Below are 15,271 nucleotides of genomic sequence, written 5' to 3'. Positions count from 1 at the left end.
AGGAAGAGGCCCGAAGGTGACTCACAGGCCAGGCCAGAAGTGACATCATGCCTCCTCCATCCGCCCACCCATCCCAGGCCCCAAGGATGGGCTGCTGGAATGTCTTCGCTTCTGGTGCTGCACTGGCTGCAGGCTGCATATCCTTTCCCCTGGAGTGGGGGGCCCAGGGGGCATTGGGAAGGGGGTTGAGCTGGCTCACTGGGGTTAGTGCAGCGTGTCCAGTGAGTCGCTGGGCTCCAGGAGCCCTTTCAGTTCAGGATGCCTTTAGACCTGTTGGCTCTTACTAACGCCCCTGGGCCTCCCTCTGTGTGCTAAGGAAGTCGGCATGAAGTCTATTATTCAAGCCAAGTTTGTCATTTAGGGCCAACAAACCCCCTCTGAGGTAAGGCTATTTCAAAGCCAAGTGCCCAGGACTCCATTTGACAAGGCCCTGTGGATGCCCTCATGTTCAAATGAACGGTCACTCGCAGTTCTCCTGCAGCAGACGTCCTGGATTCACTCCTGACCCCCCCTCAGATGTCCACGGGGGCACATGGGCTGTGTGTACTTCGCCAGGTACCCTGCTCAGGGCCTCATATGGGTCGTCGTAACTCCTCTGTGTGACGAGCCTGTGAAGTAGCTTCCTTTATTATTTCCACCGAAGGATGAGGAAGCTGAAGGTGAGACAGGCCAACGTCCAAGGTCACAGGGCCAGCAAGTGACCAGAGACTGGGCACCACACCAGCTGTCTGACGCCAGCCGCCCCGCCCCACCCGGTATCCTGTGGGTGGGATGAGATCCTTCCAGGGAACACAAAAGGCTGGTGAGGCCACATCCACATGTCTGAGGTCAGACGGCTGGGTCAGGGGCACCATCCAAATATCCTGTCCAGCCGGGTAGGATGTTGGTCAAGGTCATTCAAGAGCTCTTTGGAAGGGGTTACATTCTCCACCCCTGCAGCCCTGAGATCTAAGTCACACCCACACTTGCAGGGGCACATGGGCCCGAAGAATCCACACCCAACCCTGGTTAACAAGGCGAGCACTAAGAATGGAAACCGATTCTGCCACATCAGCAGGAAGCAGGGCCTTCCTCGGTAGAGGCCGTCTTAAAATGCACTCATTTCTTTAGAAAACCAAACAGTGTGGAATGAGGGCTATGTGCCCACTGACCACATTTCCCGAATCACCAGTCTCCCCCCAGAGCTTCCTCTAGGGACAGTGGGGCCGAGCGTCTGAAATTGGGACTGAACCAAAACCTGGGCCCTGTGTTGGCCTTTGGACATTCTACATCCTTCCTTCGCCCACGCACCTCTGCTCGCCCACCAAGGGAGGGAGCGGCCACAGGAAACAGAGCAAACTGCCAGCCCGGAGGTCTCTCCATCAGCCTGGAGGGACAGATTACAAAGCATCCTGCACAGTGGTGGAGGGGGGCTGAGCATGGGGTCTCACAGAGCGGGAATTTCCCCCGACCCAAGGGCAGGCTCCGAGAGAAGGGATTCGTGTTCTGTAAAGAGTCTTTTGTGGGGCGCCCGGGTGGCTCAGTCGGTTCAACGCCCGACTGCGGCTCAGGTCATGATCTCACGGTTTGGGAGTTCGAGTTCCGTGTCAGCCTGTCTGCTGTCAGCACAGAGCGTGCTTAGGATTCTATGTCTCTCTCTCTGCCCCTCCCCTGTTCATGCTCTCTCTCTCTCTCTCCCTCTCAAAAATAAACAACAACAACAACAAAAAAAAGTCTTTTGGAAACTCTTTATAAAGAGAGGATGTTATTTATGTTAGCGGTGGCCTCGCAGGCTTGGGGGCCTCTTCCTTTCTTTCCTGATCTTCTGAAGGGGGAGCCGTGGCTTCCTTACACTGAGCACAGCTCATCATCAGGCTGTAGTGAGAAGAGACACCTTCATGCCTCTCTCCAAAGACCATGCTCTCCCCTTGCAAACTGGCAGTCACACTGCTCAGAATGCCACTCGCTCATGTTACCCAACAAGGCAGGTCTCAGAATCTTCCTACTTTCCTAAAAATGGCATTTGTGTTCCTGAGAGGGATTGTGCAAATTCATCTTTCAATGAAAACACCAGTTTTTCACAAAAAAAAAAAAAAAAAAAAAAAATCTTTTGGGTTTGGGTCAGGGCAGAACTTTGCTGTCAGGGGTGTGTTGGGAGGTGAGCGTGAGAGACAGAGAGAGAGAGAGAGAGAGAGAAAGAGAGAGAGAGAGAGAAGGAACATCAGAGTTAAGGCTGCCACACCTCTACGCAGAGTGCAGGGTAGACAGTGAAAGGATGCCTACAGGGGAGCTGGGCTCTCTTGGCTGGGCCTGCAGTCCCCCCTCCCTCCCCACCCCCACCTCTTGCCCCAGCCCTGAACCCCGCCCTGGCTGCCAGCTGCCCACAGCCTCACCCGCCGGCTCCAACCTGACCTTGTCCACCCTAACATCAGCCCCCATGTAAACAACGGGGCGACTTATCTGCATTGCCTAACCCAGGTAAACAGCCCCGCACAGGCCTGGTCCCTGCCCTCACCCCCAGGGTCGGGCTGCTGGGCCAAAGGTATGTTCGGGAGATTTTTTTCAGTGACCGTTTCCTCCTGGCAAGACTTCTGGATTCAGGAAATTTTGGTGGAATAGTTTCCTAATCAGCATAGAAACCTAAGTCTACCAGGATCTTCACAGTTATGAAGCCCATCTTCCTGCCCTTTGCCAAACTTTCTCCCATTTTCTGAGAAAACAAACAAAAACAAAAAAACCCGTAATTGCCATTGGACACACTTGGCGGTGAGTCAGATCTTTTTCAAACAGGAAGTCTTCCTGAGGTCTACACTCAACCCTTCAGCTTTCACAGTGGCCCTGTTCCCCTCCGCTCTTCTCTCTCACATACACAGAGAACTTCCGGTCAAGGGCATGCCTATGGCAGGCCTCACCACATCACAGCCACATCAGCTAGAAGACGCTGCCCTTTCCTCCACACGTCTAGATGTCAGGCCTGACTTCCATGTCTGGTTGTGACGCCAGCTAGCTGTGTGACTTTTGGCAAACCACTCAACCTCTCTGAGCCTCAGTTTCCTCAGCAGTAAAAAGGGGGCTGGACTAGAGGGTCTCTTAGGCCCTTTTATGGACCGAATTACGTCCCCTCCCAAATTCAAACATTGAGTCCCTAACTCTCAATGGGACTGGATTTGGAGACAGGGGCTCTAAGGGTCTCTAATGGAGGTTAAATGAGGTTGTAAGGGTGGGGCCCTAATCCACTAGGGCTGGAGTCCTTATAAGATAAGAGACACCAGGGAGCATGCTCGCTCGCTCTCTCCCTCTCCTACAAATGACAGAGGAAAGACCATGTGAGGACACAGTGAGAAGGCAGCCTCCTTGCAAGCGAAGGAGAGAGGTCTTGTCAAGGCCCAGCCCTGCTGATACCTTGATGTGGACCTCAGCGTCCAGGGCTGTGAGAACTTCATGTCCGTGGGACTTGGCTGTGGCAGCCCAGGCCGACAGGCTTCTCCCTCTGTCTTCCTGGGTCTCGAAGTGGATCTGCTCTTCCGTGCCAGAGACTTTGCCTGGAGCCAAACCTGTGTCATCTCTGTGGTTGATCCCACCTTTGAGAGACATTACGATGGCTTGACTCCGGGGTGGGAAAACCAGGACCCCCGGGATCTCCAAATACTCTTAGCAGGGTCTCTGTTTCTGATACCCTCTCTGGCAGGGAGTATCTGCTTCTGCAGAATTCGTTTAGGTCTAGATCATTTGCCATCCTTCACTGGCCCCCCCCACACCAGCCCAATCTTTTCACTGGCAAAGGGACCCTGACCCAGAGCCCATGACGAGCTGAAGGCACAGGGGACCAGAAGGAGAAGGAGAGAGAAGGGAGGGTGTGTGTGTGTGCGTGTGTGTGTGTCCCTACTGTTTGTGACCAGCGACCCAACTACATCTCTTGAGCTCTTGTCAACTCAAACACCCAGCAACTACCCACACGCATCACATTGCTGTGGCTGACTTTTGCTCAGGCAGCTCCCTCTAATCTTTATCCAAGTAACTCCCACGGTTCTTTGAAAGCTCTCAAGAGTCCCCTCCTTCAGGAAGCCTCTTGCCCACCCCTTTCTTCTGTGCTCACATAGAACCTGCACACATAATAGGGGTTTATCAAGCCCACTAGGCTCTGGGATCCACAGGAGGAAAGCCTGGGTCTTCATCCTCCCACAGGGTCTGGAGCATAATAGCCATCTAACAAATGTTAGTGGGTGGATGGATGAGTGGGTGAACGAATGGTGAATGGGTGGGTGGATAGATGGTGGGTGAATGTGTGGGTGGGGTGAAGGATGGATGAATAGAAAATCACCCTGCCTCTAGTTGCCTTCCTCTGTCTTTCCATTGGGTGATTTGCAGGCAAATCTTCCTAACGTCTGGACTGGCTCACTTCATGACCCAAATACCTTCAGAGGTTGTGTGCTGCCTGCCAAACAGTTCAAATTCCTCAGGCTAGAATCTGGCCCCTACCCACTTGTCTACTTCTGTCCTTCTCTCCCACTGGTCTCTGGTCAAATCACATCAGATGTTCTCTATACCCTTGCAATTCAGAGCCACCCTCTGACCTGCAGCATCGGCCTCACCTGGGAGCTTGTCAGAACTCTCAAGCCCTATCTAAAACCTACCGAGTCAGAATCTGCATTTTAACAAGATCTCGAGCCACGCCCACATGAAGGTTTGAAAATCACTAGTCTAAGCTGACCCCAAAGCTCCTGCCAGATATCTGGCAAAATCCTGTGCATCTTTTAAGGCTCATGTGCCTCCTTCCATGGAACTCTCCCGATCCCACGTACTCTAACCCACCCCCTACACGCGTGCACGTACACACACACACACACACACACACACACACACACACACACACACGTACTGTTTCCCTTCTCAGAATGACCACAGCAGTGGGTTTACGCCTCTCTTGTCTCAGAGCTCACACTGGGTTCGTGAGTATTTGAGACTTAGGTCTCTTGTCAATTACAAACATCTGGTGAATAAGGATCTTATTAGTCTATTTCATCATGTACCATGTCTCAAAAGATGCCTTGTGTACGTAGTCGGTGCTGGACAAACGCATTCAAGAAGTGAAGGGATTATTGGAAGGAAGGAACAAATGAAGGTCAGTTTCCTACTACTGGGAGAAGGCCCACAGTTCCCTATTGGTGGCAGCTGGCCCAGGCACCCCAGGACAAGAGTTCTGTGTGCTGGCTTCTGGATTTCTTCCCTGGAACAGCAGAGAGCATCTCAGTTTGCCCATCTGCCCCAAGTCTGCCCTACACCCTGGAGTGATGGGGAATGAGACAAACCCTGTGGTTGTCCCATCCATGGGTACGGTGGTAAGGAGAGCACTGCCTTGCCGGGGAAGCCCAGCCATGCCTGCAACAACATCACCAGTCTGGTGTCCAACCTCTTCAGCTACCAGCTTCAGCACTGCACTGTCAGGACAAACTCAGACTCCCTAATCTGGGTGAGCTCATCTGCCCAACTCATCTCCTTGGGAATCCTTTCCAGATGCCTTCACCCAACCCAGCCGCCCCTTTTCTCAAGACGCTAGTACTTGGTCAGTATATGGTTTTCTCTGCATTATACTGATGGTGAAAAACAGAATGATTTCTCCTAAGATCAGGAGCAAGGCGAGGATGTCCATTCTCAGTTCTCCTCTGATTATTGTACTGGAGATCCTAGCCAGTGTGATCGGGTAAGAAAGGGAGAATAAAGACATCCAGATCGGAAAGCAACAAGTAAAACTGAATTTGCAGAATGACATACTCTGGTATGATGAAAATCCTAAGGAACCCACAAAACAACCACTAAAGCTAATTACAAGTTCAGACAATGTCACGGGACACAAGACCAATGTTAAAAAAAAAAAAAAAAAAAATCAACTACATCTCTAGATATAAGCAATGAACAATCTGAAAATGAAATTAAAATAATTCCATTCACAATAGCTCAAAAATAAACACAATTTCTATCAAAATCTCAGCAAAATATTTTATAGACACAGATATTTATTCTAAAATTTACATGGAAAGGCAAAGAAACTAGATGAGCTAAAATAATCTTGACAAAGAAGAATCAAACGGGAGGAACCACTCCTCTACCTGATATCAAGGCTTATTTGGAGCTATTATAATCAAGACAGTGTGCTATTCGCAGAGGGATAGACACAGGCATCAATGGAAGAAAATAAAGAAACGAAAAATAGACGCACACAGTATGTTCTCTGTGTGTGTGTGTGTGTGTGTGTGTTTCTGACAAAGATGGAAAAACAGTCCAATGGAAGCATGATAACTCTTCAACAAATGGTATGGAGTAATTAAACATACAAAGGCAAAAAAATTCCTCGCCCTAAACCTCACAGCTTACACCAAAATAAACTCAAAATGGATCACAGACTTACACGTAAAAGGTAAAACCATAAAGCTTTTAGGAAAGAAGGATGGCAGAAAATCTTTTGAGACCTGGGGCAGGGCAAAGAACAGAGTTCTTGGATGCAAAATAACTTATGAGAAGAGAAAGGTTAAGTTGAGCTTCATTAAAATTAAAAAGTTTTGCTGAGCAAAAACCCCATTAGGAAGATGAAAGACAAGCTATGAATTGGCAACAAAAATATCTGAAGACTGGGTATCTGACTTACATCCAGAATCTATACAAAGAATTATTCTCAAATAAAATGTTAAAAAAACAATTTTTTTTTTAAAAACTCAAAAACACAAATGCAGAGAAAACACCAGTGCGAGACTACTTGTCATCAAATCAGAGAGGCCCAAGACAGGAACAGACATTTTACCAAAGAAGAGATAGATTAGCAAGCAGTCACACAGAAAGATGTTTAACATATTAGCCACTGGGGAAATGCCAATTAGAACTAAGGTGATACCACTACATACCTATCACAAAAACTAAAATAAAAAGCAGTGGTTAAGATCAAATGCTGGCAACAATGTGGAGAAACTTGATCCCTCATACATTGCTGGTGCAGTCACTCTGGAGAATAGCTTGGCAATTGTTTCTTATGAAACCAAACATTGCTTTACCATATGATTCGGCAAGTGCATTCTTGGGCATCCGTCTCAGAGAAATGAAAACTTACATTCACACAAAAACCTGTACATACACTAAATCGTACACTAAAAAATGGTGAAAATGACAAATTCTGTATATATTTCACCACATTAAAAAACGAACTTGTACACAAATATTCAGAGCAGTTTTATTTAGAATAGCCCCAACCTGGGAGCATCCTAAAGGTCCTTGAGTGGGTAAATGGTTAAAAAACAAAACAAAACCAAACAACCCACTGGTACATCCATTCAACAGGATACTGCTCAGCAATAAAAAAAGAATAAACTATTGACACAGCACCAACTTAGATGGATTTCTAGGGCACCATAGGTCCATACTAGTATGATTCTTTTTTTAATGTTTATTTTTGAGAGAGAGCTAAAAAGAGACAGAGTGAGAACGAGGGAGGGGCAGAGAGAGAGGGAGACACAGAAACTGAAGCAGGCTCCAGGCTCTGAGCTGTCAGCATTGAGCCCAACATGGGGCTCGAGCCCACAAAACACAAGATCATGAGCTGAGCCAAGGTTGGACGCTTATCCAACTGAGCCACCCAGGTGCCCCCCATACTAGTATGATTCTATTTATATAACATTTTCAAAATGGCAAGCCATACACAGGAAACCACATTAGCAGTTTCCGGGTGTGATGGTTAATGTTATGTGTCAACTTGACTGGGCTAAGGGATGCCCAGATTGCTGACAGACGGTATGTCTGGGTCTGTGTGTAAGAGGGGTTCTGGAAGAGATAAGTATTTGAATCGATGGACTGAGTAAAGAATAACGCCATTCCCAATGTCAGTGGGCATCATCCAATTCGTTGAGAGCCTGAATAGAACGGGTGGGGGAAGAGCAAATTTGCTCTTTTTGCTCAACTTGGGACATCCATCCTCTCCTGCCCTCAGACACAGGGCCTGTAGCTCTGGGGCTGTTGGAATCAGACTGAATTACACCTGTCCTGCTTCTCTGGCTGGCAGACACAGGTTGTGGGACTTCCCAGCTTCCATAACCGCATAAACCAATTCCTGTAATAAAAGTCCTCCTATACGTCTGTGTGTGTCCCATTGGTTCTGTTTCTCTGGAGAACTCTAATATACCCGTGACAGGGAGCGGCACATCAGAGCTCCTCTGTGGCGATGTTAACAGTTTTGTACCTTGACTCTGGTGGGGTTAGGTGAATCTGTAAGTGGAATCACATCATATAGAACCATACACGCAAATGTGTATGTAAAAACTAGTGGAAACTGAACAAAGTCTGTGGTCTAGTTACCAGTTTTGAACTAATAAGGTCAATTTCCCAGTTTTGATATTGTGCTATTGTCATAGAAGATACCACCACTGGTGGAAGCTGGATGAAGGGCTTGCAGGACTTTGTACTATTTTTGCAGCCTCTCTTGAGTTTATACTTATTTCCAACTACAAAGGTTTTTTTTTTCCTCCCAGCTATCAAGTTTTTAAAAAGTAAAATGGAACATTAGGGGTTTTGTACCTATTTTGGATTTCCTCCCCCCTGCAACACAAGGGGGTTGCCTAGCTTTTGTGCATTTAATCTCCATATTTGTTTTCAGACTGGAGACAGCAGAAGCTGAGAGTGCCGAGGGCCTGCACAGAGAGGTTGCTTGAATATGGAAGGGGCAGAGCCACACAGAATTGCCACTAGGAACCTAAATGCTTCTGCCAGCCACAGATCCTCTCTCCTACCTTCTGCCTCTCTCCCAAGGCTCTGAGTAAGCAGAAGCCTTTCTCCCATTGGGGCTATGTCAGCCAATGGCACCTTCTCCTGGTCCCTACTGGTGGGATGCTGAGAGGCAGGGAGGGGACAAGGCCCCTGGGTGGGTGTGGTGTGCCTGGTGCTGAAACTTTAGGAAGCCCGAGGCTTTGCTGCTGAGACCCTGGCCTCAGAGAGGGACACTGGCAGGTGTGGCTGGGAGACCTCTGGCCCGATTCAGGTGTGCAACGACACCGCCTGGCTGCCTGTGATGTCTCCTGAGTCTTTCATGGACAATGCAAAGCAAACAAACAAAAGTCAAATTAAAAGGAAAGGAAAGTCCAGGTCACACAGAACACAGAGAGAGATCAGTTTGCAATCGTCCCCATTCTCACTGGCCTGCACAGCCCTGCAGGGAGCGTTCCCTCACTCCTCAAGCCCCAGGCTCAGCTCCAGGGGTCCCAAGAGGACAGGCAGGGACTGAGCTCTCAGAGCTTCACGTGGAGCAGTAGTTCTGGAGAAGAGACTCCTGGTGCCTCCTTTCCCTTTTCCAGGGAGACATAATCTCAGCTCTCTGGCCAAGACCTCTGCCTGACCACCCACAGACCAGAAGGTCTCCAGAAACCAGGTCAATTTGGCGGTGGTCATTTTCTCAGGCAGCCCATAAAAACACTGGGTATGGGGCCAAGCTCTGCAAATTATTCCAGCAGACTAAGCAGGAACCTCCATGCAGCTCCCTTTCCCCATGAATGATACCCCTGGACACTGTGCTCCCTCCTTCCCAGAATCCCACCACCCAGCTGCTCAGGCCAGGGACCCAATAGCTCCTCCCTCCTCCATGAGACACCCCCACCCCCCCACTCCCCCCACCCCCCCGCTGGTCCCCTCAGATGTCCTCAGGAAATACGTCTGACCCTGTTCCTTCTCCCCACCATCACCCCCACTGTGTCCTGTCTGAGCTCCTGCCTCACAGGTCTCCCCAGTACTACGTTAGCCCCCACGATCTTGCTCTCCACTCAGAAGTCAGTGACCCGTTAAAATCAGATCAAATCAGTGCTATCATACCCAGAAGGGAATCCAAATTTCTCACTCGGGCTTAAAATCCTAATAACTAGCCCTGCCTCCCACTGATTTTCCCCTTAGTTCCTCAGTGGACCATGCTCTCATCTTTTTCTCCGACCTCATCTGGAATATGTATTCCCCCATCTCCAAGGGCCGAACCTTGTCATTTGGGTCTTGGCTGAGCCCGCTGTCTTTGCAGGGAGGGCCCCTTCTCTACAGACCTGATCTCAAGCAGCCGACTGTCTACGGTGCCTCAGCTAGCACAACACCTGGGTTACAGTGTGGTCTCAGGAGAGCAGACCCCAGGAGGAGTTTATACCAGGGACTCCTGGGATCCACCACTGTGCAAAGGGGGGGCAGGACGGATGGGTAGAGGGCAAGTCGGCTGTGATGCAGGCCCAATGACACTCCCATGGGGAGCTCTGCAGTTGAAAAGGCCCTCACCTTATCCTGACTCAGGCCAAGGATGGTCAGGCCTTTGCATTCCTGCATTTAGCAGTCTCTGCCTGCGGGCCTCTCCAGGCTGCGTCCAGAAACATCTGCGGCTGAGTCCATCACACAAGGAGGGACCGCTGAAGGCTCCCTGCCCGTAATGCTCCCAGAACAAGGCCTTCAGTCAAGGTGGTCTGGGCGGTGCAACAGAGTTGCCCTCATGGCTACTCTTGACATTTTTCTTAATGGCTTTGATGACATGTCTCTCCCTCCTAGAATGTAAGCTCCTTAGAAGCAGGATATTGCCTTGTATATCCCTGTCACTGCAGCTTAGCACACACCAGGCGCTGAATGAATGCTTTACCTTCAATTTTCAAAACCACCCTGGAAAATTCAGAATTTGATTCTTATTGTACAAATGAGTTCAATGGGGCTTAGGTTATGACACTTACCCAATAAGGGCGGAACCGGGTTTCCAGCCAGTGCTGTCCAGCATCCCGCCACCACACTGGGGTCACGGAAGGGGGCAGTGCGGTCGATGGTCCCGGGATGACGTGGAAGGGTATACCTTCTCAGTGCAGCTTTGGTCAAGGTTATACATTTCTGAAGCATTTGGGCCATTCCTTACAATTCCTCATATTCTCAATGCTTCATCAATGGCCCCTGTGCACACAGAAGTCGTAGTAAACGTAGGCTCACAGATTTGAAAGCCAAGACCCAGATGCCCTTGTGCTACACACGCAGGCGGGTAGTCAAACTGGTTAGACCCAGGAACAACTCCACTGTCTCTTTTCAAAACTGCTTCCTGTTTCTCCCCCTTTACTTCTCATTGTCAACACCCTCTCAAAGGAGCCCACGAAAAACCCCACCTCAGTCTCGACATGACTTTGAAGTATTCTCCTGGCCCACCCTCTGTCTGCTGGAAGAGGAAGTCACCACCAGTTTCAAGCATCCCACCTCTTCCAAAGTGCGTCCGGGAATTTCTTCGGTATGACCTCCTATGCATGATATGCCTTGGGAAAACACTAGGGGTGGTTTGACCCAACAGCCCATTCTTGCTTGGGAATGGTAGGAGGACTCGACAGCTTCCATGATACTTCTGGAGTCCTATGAACTGGGACCACCATGTAGTTTTCCTTAACATTCAAGTCAACCACCAACCACCAACCCTCTGTTGTTGGGGAAGGAAGACACAGGAAATAAATGATGAGAAAATAAAAGGCTTATGTCTAAATTTAAGTGGCCAGTATTCTCCAGGGAGACAGAGGCATTATTTTTCTACTTGGCAAGAAAACAGGACTTCGCACTGGCCACATTCACCTGAAGGGTGGCATTCCCATTGTGTTTCAGGCACATCTTTTTGTGGGCAGTATAGTTAGAAGTCATGCGTGTGATTTTAGCCACCCCGGTCTGAACCTGATATGCACTCTCTGCACACTTGAGGGGTTTATGAGTTAAGGGTAGAGTATGTTGGTCAACTTTGTATCCAACACTGCATCTGGCACACAAAAACTCTGGTACTACCACTACCACCACTAGTTAACCTTTATTGAGCACTTACTACACACCAGCCACTGTGTGAAGACCCTCATGTCCATTATCCTATTATTTCCTCGTATAACCCTGATAAGTTACCCCATTTTAAAGATAAGAAAAGTCAGGTCTAGAGCTTAATAACTACCTAAAATCATATAGGAAGGAAGAGTCGGAGATGATGCTCCATACACAACTCATGAGTGAGTGACCAGTGGTCAGCCTGGTGCCTTCACTGCCCCTCTGGATATAGCAGGCATTTCTTGCCCTTGGGGCTCTACTGAAAATATGTTCCAGACCCAAGCACCTCCTAATGTCAAGTGTATACAGGGGCACACAGCTCTTGGGGGATTGGGAGGGGGAGGAAACACATCAAACCCCTCTTAGATTACAAAAAGTTTTACCTCTTAGATTACAAAGCAAATGGTTCATAGAACCAGAATGACATAAAAACATGAGTACTTGTACACACACATACACACTCAACAAAATTTGAAACGCTTTTCTCAAAAACTATGAAATTAGAGCCACTTCCAAGGAAAACAAACATTTGAATAATAATCCAACAAATTTTAAAGTTATTCCTCTAGAAAGAAGCGTATCTACTGAGATAACAGAAAGTGGCTAAATCCCTTTTGGATTTCCAAAGATTAAGAATAAAATACTTAAATGAGAACGCCAAAAATGTGATTTTATTTGCAGCATGCTAAGTATCTTTAAAATGTTGTTTTAAATGGATCCCACCCCCATTTTGTTTTCACTCAAAACAAGTCTAGGGACGAGCACCAGACTGAGAGCTGGACAGTTACGCCCGGATACAGCTGTACACAAAGTACAAGGGATGCTTTAGTGAGACGTTGTGTAGATAAAACATTTGGGGTTAATAACCTTACCGTTGTGTGGGAAACCTCACATTTAAAATCTGAGAGAACCCCAATTTTGGAAAACTTTGTGTAGGAACTGGCCCTCCCCCAGATAATTCCTAAGGCCCCTGCAAGACCACCCATGACTCTGTAAGACCTGCCCCTTGACCACAGCTCACTGGCCCAAGGTCGGATGCCTGTGCCAAACGGGGCCAGCAGTTCTGCTTACACAGACTTGGTTGCAGAGTACATCAGGTCATTTCTGTAGCTACAGATACGACTCAGGAGATGTCAGCGGCCAAGTTTACGATGAATGCTATGAAGTGAATCGGGCCCCCTCCCCCAAATTCATAGTTGAAGCACCATCCCCGAGTGTGACTGTTATTTGGAGGGGGGCCTCTAAGGAGGTTACTAAGGTTAAATAAGGTCACAGGCTGGGGCCCTAATGTGACAGGAGTGGTGTAGTGGGTGTTCTTATGAGAGCACGACACGGGGGACGCGCAGGCCACGTAAGGACACTGTGAGAAGGTGGCCTGCTACAAGCCAGGGAGACAGTCCTCGCCAGAACCTGACAGTGCTGGCACCTTGACCTTGGGCTTCCCACCCTCCACAGTGGTGGAGAATAAAGCCCAGGAGAAGAAAACATACATTTCACGTGAATTCTGACTGCATTTAGTTATGTCTAAATGCGGTAAACAGTACTCTTGTGCTGGTTTCAAACTCAGATCCTTACAGTCTCCTGTGAATTTAGGCAAATTCAAACTGGGTATCTTCCATTTGCAATTAAATAACACACTGGATAGCTGCAAGGTCATCCATTAAGGTAAAAAACTTTAAAACCGTTTTAGAAGGGAATGAAAGATGTTTTACCTCTGCCTTTTGTAAGAGACTGTGTGTTGTTTTTGGAACAATACGTCAGGTTTCCCATTATGACTATTATTAAGACATTATATACTATGATGGGGGTTATTAGGAAATCTGAGGTCTACCTCTCTTTGCTATTGGCTTCACCACTCTGGGTCCACTTCCTTCCTATAAAGACAGTTATTTCTGCTGATTACAGAAATTCTGATACCACCGATGACTGACCTTTCCACATTAAATGGTGTGACGTCACCGTACCTTTCAGGATGATTCACCATCTGCAGACTGTCCAGTACGGACATTCCACATATTTCAGGATTACTACCACCCCACTGGCTGTGGGTCTGCAACACGCTCGCTCATCTTTGGTGTTTCTGTGTCTTGCTTACGTGGTTGTTAGTTTTCTAGTCTTGTTCCTTTTCAACGCTTCAAGCTACTGCACACTACCTATGCCCCTTCCTTCTGTCTGGCCGTGGGGTTTACATGGCTCATGTTTGTAATGACTACAGGGAGAGCCAGAGCATGTAAGGTGTGGGCGACTCACAGGAAAGTATAGGGACTCACCTGGAAAGGACCTTTAGGCTGCCCAGAGCCTTTTTTGGCTCATGAGTACGCAAAAAGGAATCAAAGGATCGAAGTCTGACATCTGATTCATTAACATCTGTCTACCTTTGGTGGATCGTAGGAGGGAAAAGGCCCAAAAGGCTGACAAAGTTATGAGAATCAGAATGTTTCCCAAAATTCAGGAGGCTTTCCATCTATCTATCTATCTATCTATCTATCTATCTATCTAGCAAGCTTCTTGGTTAACACAGAACCTATTTTACATATCACTGATCTTTTGGTCACCACTAATCGACCTTTGTTGCAATCAAGTACCAATGCTGCACACCATCCATCTGGTCCACTTTCTTTACGGTTCCCAAAACCCATTACAACTACTAGTGACCTTAGTCTCACTAGATCAAAGATCGAAGGTGAATTATTGCAGCTGATTTTTGGATATTCTCCGCTTTGTGTATGATATACATTAGAATTACCCTTGGCTCCCTCTAATAATTTCAAACTTAAAAAGAATAGAAAAATAATAAAACTTGTAAGCCATTTTCCCCCGACACAGAATCACAGGTGATGGCATACAGAACAATGACAAAAATGGCAATGAGGGTTGGAAAAATGGGTTAACAGAATGGAGTTTTGAAACTTTTTTTTTTTTTAATTAAAAGTTTATTTCTTTTCAAATTCTACTGACTCTCAGATTGTGGATTGCCTAAGGCGGCCTTGAAATGAACACCTGGAAAGAAACTGAAAACAATGGTTCTTGTGATTCCTTTCTGAGTTGCTGAGAGGCTCTGTCAATCCTACTGCGCGCACACGGGTAAAATCATAAACGCTGCCTCACGCTGGGCCAGGCTGTGTCACCACCTTTTCCATCCTAACCAGCTTCAAGCCTATTCTAAAAATGCTTAATTCTACTCACAGGCTCCCTTTTGTACTGACCCGAAGGTGAGCTGACTCAGGCACCCGGGAAAACCATGCAAACACACGATGCTGCAGGGAGAGCAGCACCAGCGCGGCCTGGCCAAAGAAAGCGACTCTGAAACTGTTCCAGAAGGACGCGGAGGATCTACCCATTAATAAATCTTCAAAACCCAAGCCAAATAAAGCGCGACCACGCCAAATCTAAATGACAACACTTTATTGCAGCATCGGCAAAGGTCAGATTTCTGAAGCTGGTGAAGATCGGGCAGCATTTCCATGTG

The sequence above is a fragment of the Panthera pardus genome, unplaced genomic scaffold (assembly GCF_024362965.1).
Source record: "Panthera pardus isolate Hobbes unplaced genomic scaffold, ASM2436296v1 HiC_scaffold_6, whole genome shotgun sequence".
In the NCBI taxonomy this organism is placed as follows: Eukaryota; Metazoa; Chordata; class Mammalia; order Carnivora; family Felidae; genus Panthera; species Panthera pardus.
The sequence above is the reverse complement of the archived record's forward strand: the minus strand, read 5'-3'. Positions refer to the sequence as shown.